This window comes from Numida meleagris, chromosome 2 (genome assembly GCF_002078875.1).
Source record: "Numida meleagris isolate 19003 breed g44 Domestic line chromosome 2, NumMel1.0, whole genome shotgun sequence".
In the NCBI taxonomy this organism is placed as follows: Eukaryota; Metazoa; Chordata; class Aves; order Galliformes; family Numididae; genus Numida; species Numida meleagris.
In genome coordinates this window covers 118,609,570-118,616,197 of record NC_034410.1, presented here as the reverse complement: position 1 = coordinate 118,616,197, position 6,628 = coordinate 118,609,570, and the positions used below count along the sequence as shown (strand labels likewise).

General features: G+C 37.8%; 1 long non-coding RNA gene across 1 annotated transcript; it reads right to left on the bottom strand.

Annotated features, from left to right (window-relative positions):
- On the bottom strand, window positions 504-4,199 carry LOC110393164. Its single transcript, XR_002434863.1, has 3 exons — window positions 3,927-4,199; window positions 2,564-2,625; window positions 504-728 (listed from the first exon to the last, which is right to left on the bottom strand). It is a non-coding gene; the product is annotated as an uncharacterized LOC110393164 (long non-coding RNA).

Sequence of the window (6,628 nt, the reverse complement as noted above, 5' to 3'; positions counted from 1 at the left end):
CCATAACCATTAACTTGACTAGTTCTTTCAACTGACTACAGATGGAAATCAGCAACTACTGGTGTCCTCCAACATGTACACGCCAAAAGCAGGAACTCTGAGGCCCTGGTTTCACAGTCTGTACAGTTCAAGTATTCTCTTCTGGTGGTGTCAGTTACCAGAGAAAAAAAATAAAGGACTATCTTCTCATTTCCATGTGAAGGAGATTGGCCCAGGTTGTTAAATTTTGTGATTTAAATACTTATAAATTCTGGAAGAGTTTTCCAGTCTTAAAAGTAAGCAGAACATTGTAAAGATTCTATATTAATTTTACCTCTGAATCATAGGAAACGTTATAATTTCCATGGCATCTGTGAGGTATGCTAAAGATAAAAAAAATGTTGCTAAAGCTTTAAAAAGCAAATTTCAGGAAAAAAATGAATGTTTACACTGGGATTTTTTTTTTTTTTAATAATCCTCTGTTTGGGACTACTATAGGGGAAATTGCCATAAATGTCACTGTCAAATACACAACTACAGTCAAACCTGTGAAGTTTCTCTGAGTTCAGGCTGGTTATCTCACAAATCTGTGCAAAGCGCTGGTTAATAATTTATACTAGGCTTGAGGTGACAAGTTAAACACGCCCATTTTGTCTAAAATGCTATGAAGGCATCAAGATGGAGCCAAGCTGCAGGGTAAGTAGAGCTCAGCTGATGGGAATCTGAGCATGTCGAGAAGGGGGATGCTGCTGTAAAGAAAATGAAATGTAATGAGATACTTTTTTCATGCATAATTCATGGGTGAAAACATGACTGCATAAAAAGCCATGGATTTTAACAAGGCAGGGCTGCAATCATACACATTATCTTCCCAGAGGAACTTTATATAATATTGGTCAAAAGGAGAGGATTCTGAATACCAGTACAAAATAAAGCTGACATGTTTTCAAATGCAGTAGAATTTACTTTAATGTACAATGGCTGTAAAGGAAATAATTTATATTTACACCTCAAAATGCTTTCTAGAAAAAAAGATCAACAAAAAAACTTTAAAACATATGGCTGTATTTCTTAGCTTAAAAAAAAAGTAAGACGAGGAATGAGAAAAAGACCTCACATGGATAAAAAAATCTAAAATACATAAACAATATTTTGTTGAGTGTGTTGCTAAGACTGTGCTTTGAAATCTTTTGCAAGCATTTCCACTTTTTAGCAGCAAAACTTTTGATAGGAATGACTGCTGTGAACAGGCTTTAAAAAAGATAAAATGTTAGCTATTGTCACCATAAAATTTAATTTGGTTGCATTTGCAAAAGCATATACTGTAATTCAGCTTTCAAGAACAGTTTAGTGGCTAGCACATGACTGTTTGAAATGATGTTTAACGCTTGGGGTATTTAGCTGAAGGGATTAAAAATGGAATGTTGATTAAAGCTTGGGATGTCTTAAATTTATCACCACAAAATCCTAATGACAGACTTAGCTGGAAGGAGCCGGGGTGTCTCCTTTAGCTGCTCACTTTGTGGGAGCAGATGACATATAGAAAAGACCAGAACAAGATATAGGGGGTTTCAGAATCGCACAAGCCGAAGGAGTCTGTGAAGTTATTTGTTTAGTTTACACTGCACAATCTCAATATTTGTAAGGAAAGTAAAATAGCCATTTTGCATCCAGTTACAGTTTTATAGCCCTGACAGTTGGATGAAGAATGCATTAAGAGTTCAAAATGATTGATGTTTCAAAGTGTTCACCTTCCCTGGGATTTTTTCCCTCAGTTATATGGTATAAGAGGCAGAGAAACACTACAAAGAGGAGCTAGTTGAGTTGGTGTTGTCGCTAAATAATCTAAGCCATTTAAATCAGATTATGCCATTAACCCCTACTCACAGGGACTCCAAATTCCTTTAAGTTTTGACAGCATAAAAATAAATATGGCTTCTTTTTGAGCTAGTCAATAATATGTGATTATAGAATTTTATCAGTTCACAGCTTTTATATCAATCCAGGCTAAAGGAAATACACAGCTTCCCTTTGCTCTCAGACAAACAGTAATAGTTTTCATCTATGATCTCTAACTGTGCTCCTTCATGAAAGGCTTTCCTTCTTAAGTTGTCTATTGTCTGAATTTTTAATTTTTCTTAATGTTGCTTTAATAGAAAACACTGCTTCTCTGCAGCTTTTGCAGATGTTGCTTAACCTTTAAAGAGTTTGACAATGATTTGTCTCACAGTCTGACTTAATGAAATCTGATTATCTCTTGGTTTAATATAGGACTGGCTTGTCACACTTGCTCATCCTTCGTGTAAAAGATTTTAGAACTTAAGCTCATCCTGGTCTTTGAGTAGCTAATTTTCTGTAATGGTTTCCCTGCTTTTAATAATTCTATGTTGTTAAGGAAGACAAGGAAGAGAGGAAGAAACCCAAGCTCCTGCTGTAGTATTGGCAAAGGAATTATTTCCATCTGCTTTTCTTTACTTCTTAGAGAACGTGCCATCATTGACATGTTCTCAGTGGCTCTAGATTTTGCTCGTTTAGCCTCACTGAAAGGGCCATTTCCAAGCAAGGAAATAGTTTGTTTAGATACCTGTGCTCCAAGGGAAGTTCTCCAACGCTCCACCAGGCTGAATACTTGGAAATCCAAAGCATCTGAAGTGAGAATCAAATGATAACATTAATAAAATTCCCCTCTAGGAACTATGTGATGCAGGCTTTGCAGTTAGGAGGATCTGGCTAAGATGTGCTCACACAATCTGGGTTTGTTTTCTATTTATTATCTTCTTAATTTTCATGAGTCCCTCAAATGTTACACAGTGGGGTTTTGTGATGTGTACAGGGTCAGGGACTCAGTGGATGTGAACACAGTGGACAATGTGTTTTGCAGCTGAGATTTGTTCTATTGGTGTTAGTGTGTTCTTTGTATTTGTTGTAGTTCACATGGAAATAAATAGGAGGCATCACTTTGAGAGTGACCTACGTACTTTGATCACTCAGAACACTGGAGTACATGATGAAAGCATCCTAAAAGCAACTGGCAATCTTCAGAATGAAAAAAAATAAAAAACAAAAAGAAATTTCTATAATAAAGCAGCAAGACAAATGTTAGTATGAACCATAATACCATAGCAGGCTTCTGTGAAAAAGCACATCAAATACCTGTCAGTAAGTATATGATTTTCTACCAGAGTCATTAAACAATGACTTCTGAAGTAGTTTAAATAATGGAGTCTGTTGGACAAGGTATGGAAAAAGCTGTAACCCAGGAGAGAAAAATCTTCAATTCTGATACTATTTCTAAAGCTGATTGCTCTTTGGTTTTCACAAAATGCTTTATCTCTTTTCTTCTATCTCTAAAATAATAGTGACAATAATAGTGGTAATGGTACTGATATTCTAAATGAGATCGAATATTGGTTTGTTACATATCTGTTTCATATATGGTAAAAAAACTTAAGTTGTCATGTATAGATACCAGGGTATGTCTGGGCCTTCCTAATCATTAATGCACTGCATTGTATTTTCTGAAACAAATTTTTGCCATTGACATTATAGTACCAGAAAAAAATGTACATTCAACAGCAACATAGTAGGCCTGTCAGAAGGCTGGAGGCAGGCAGAAGAAAGGAGAGCTTATTTTAACACAAATCATCACCAAGGTTACGAAGAATATTCACATCATACATATTCTACACTCTTTTGATATTTAAGATGTGAGATGAGACATATGCAGAGATGTTTTAATTTAGATAATAATTTTCTATCTTTGGAAGGAAAATAATAGAATTGAAGGAAAAGGCTTCTATCAATGCATTTTCCTGCAAAATGACAGTAATGAAATGAAATGATAAAAATAAATCATGCTATATTTGTTCATACCCACAGTGTTGTAAGATCATAGTTGAAGTGCTATCAGTGCTAGGAAAAAAAAATGCAAGTGAGAAATTTCATACCTTATGTGCTAGTCAAAGCAACTGATAAGAAGGAGTGGTCATTCCTTTTCTCACTTTTTGGACTCAAAAAGCTCAACTTGAAAACTGCCTCCTTACTGGGCATAGTGCTCACAAACATGCAGTACCCTTCTTCCTTTCTCATTCCTCCACAGTCTTTTTCCAGACACATCTAGTCTGGTATGTCATTACCATACCAAGACATTGGTGTTAGCAAGGTCTCTTCATTTTAGCTATCAAATCAAGTAGTGAGATGCTGCTGCAACCAAAGTGACACAGGTGTTGTGATCCTATGGCATGCATGGAAGGAGGGGCTGATTAACCTTCTGTTGTGCTTCCAGCCTTATTTGATGAGATTCTGTGTGCTTTCAGCATCTGAAAAACACTAAAACTACATTCCTGTAAATGTGACTATGAGAGCAGGAAATCATTTCTGTTCTTTCTGCTCAAGTTTTTATACTGAATAACAGAACAGATTTGTTGAACCTAGTGCTATGCCTACAACAGCGCTATTATCTGTGGCAGCAGATATGAAGTTGAATTAGGAGGACTTAATAAATGAGCAACTCTGGTCATGATTTATGATACAGGCATGATTCAGCACGGATAGAAAGTTGCTTTAGCAATATCTGCAGCGGGACTCAGCCACTCTCGTTTAGCAGTGTTCCCCAAATGATTCATCCAAACTACACAACAGTATAATTTCCTAGATTGGATATAGATAATAGTGAAAGATGCTCTGAAGGCCTTGAGATAGTAAGTGAGTCTGTCAAACTTCAATACTTCCCATTCTCCTCCAGCCTTCAAGGAAATATAGGTATGTAGCTCTAGGAGTGATCTGGCTGACTAAGAAACTTCTCTTTTAGTCCAGACAGGACCCAGTCTTTATGGAATGAGTACAAAATGATCCATTACATGGTGTGTCTGGTGGTGCAAAAAGAAGGAAGGACTACAGTTTGATCTGCTGTGATCTCCCATGGTTCCGATCATGTCTTGATTTCACATTTGATGAAGCTTACACCAGTTGCTGCTACTAATACCTCATCTTTTTCTTTATTAACTCTACTCATGGTATGTTCATGAAACTGTTTCACCTGGAGACTCATGGCAAAACAGACCTTATTTATTGTGTTTTATTGTTTGTGCAGCTTGTTATTTTTAAATATTTTTTTCTTCTTGTCGGCCATGTACATATTGTGTGATCAAGTGTTTCCTCCATCATATGGAGGTTGCTCTGAATGTAATGTCTCCTATATTTTTCCATGGAAACTACAACAAATACAAAGAGCACAATAACCGCTAGAGAAAATTCTCTGCTACAAGACACTATTTTTCATTATAGTCACCACCATTAGCTATGCATTTTTGATAGTAATGAACAAGAGCCTGCATGATGCACTCTTAACAATCAACACCAGAGGAGGTGACCAACTGTTTAACAAGTATTATGATGGTGTCATTGCTGCATTGGACCAACTGCTGCTTCACTGTACTAACATCCACTGTTTAGTCTCCATAAATGTTCAGCAAGCGTTGATGAATGAAAATGGATACAGCTTTTTCCATATGGAGAAATTCAATTACATCCCTTTGCTTAATAAGCACTTCCATGTCAGATGGCATTTAGTCAGACTGCCCCTCTGCTGCCGTATGTTTCACAGCAACAAACTATAATGAGATATTGTTGGGAAGGTTCAACCTCAACTGCCATATCACCAAAATCTACTCCTGATGTTGTGGACCAACATAATAAAATAAGAGGTATTACTTTTAGAGCAACCATCATAGTGCTCCAACTTGGCCACGCAAAGGCACAGTAGAGGGGGACAGTCACCTTCTTTGCCCTGATGGACACTCCTCTTCTGATGCAGCCCAGGATACAGTTGGTCTTCCAGGCTGCAAGTGCACTCTGCTGGCTCGGGTCCAGCTTTTTGTCTACCAGAACCCTGAAGTCCGCTTCGCAATGAGACCTTATACAGACTGTACTCATATCTGGGATTGCCCTGACCCAAGTGCAACACCTTGTACTTGGCCTTCTTGAACTTCATCAAGTTCATGTGGGCTCACTTTTCAGTCTTTTCCAGATCCTTTAGGATGGCATCCTTTCCTTCTGTTTTATCAACTGCACCACTCAGCTTACTGTCATCAGCCAACTTGCTGAGGGTGCACTCGATCCGACTGTTTATGTCATTGTTTATGCTGTGCCCCATTGTTTGAGCTAAAGAGCACCAGTCCCAAGGCAGACCCCTGAGGGATACCACTTATCAGACTCCACCTGGACATCGAGCCATTGAACACAACCCTCTGGCTACAACCATCCAACAAATTCCTTATCCACTGAATAGACCACCTTTTGAACCCCTATATCTGCAATTTAGAGATAAGGATGTGGTGTGGAACTATGCCAAAGACCTTGCAGAGGTCCAGGTAAATATCATTAGTTGCTATTCCTTTGTCCACTGATGCTGTCACTTTACCATAGAAGGCCACCAGATTGGTCAGGCACAACCTGTCCTTGGTGAAGCTGTGCTGGCTGCCAATAATCACCTCCTCATCTTGCATGTGCCTTAACATTGCTTCCAGGATCTGTTCCATGATCTTCTCAAGAAAAAAGTGAAATATAATTATGAATTCAAAGTCATTTGATAAGTTGATTTGTAAGGTGAAATTCCTTGGGCATTGTACATTAGCACCATGACTTCTAG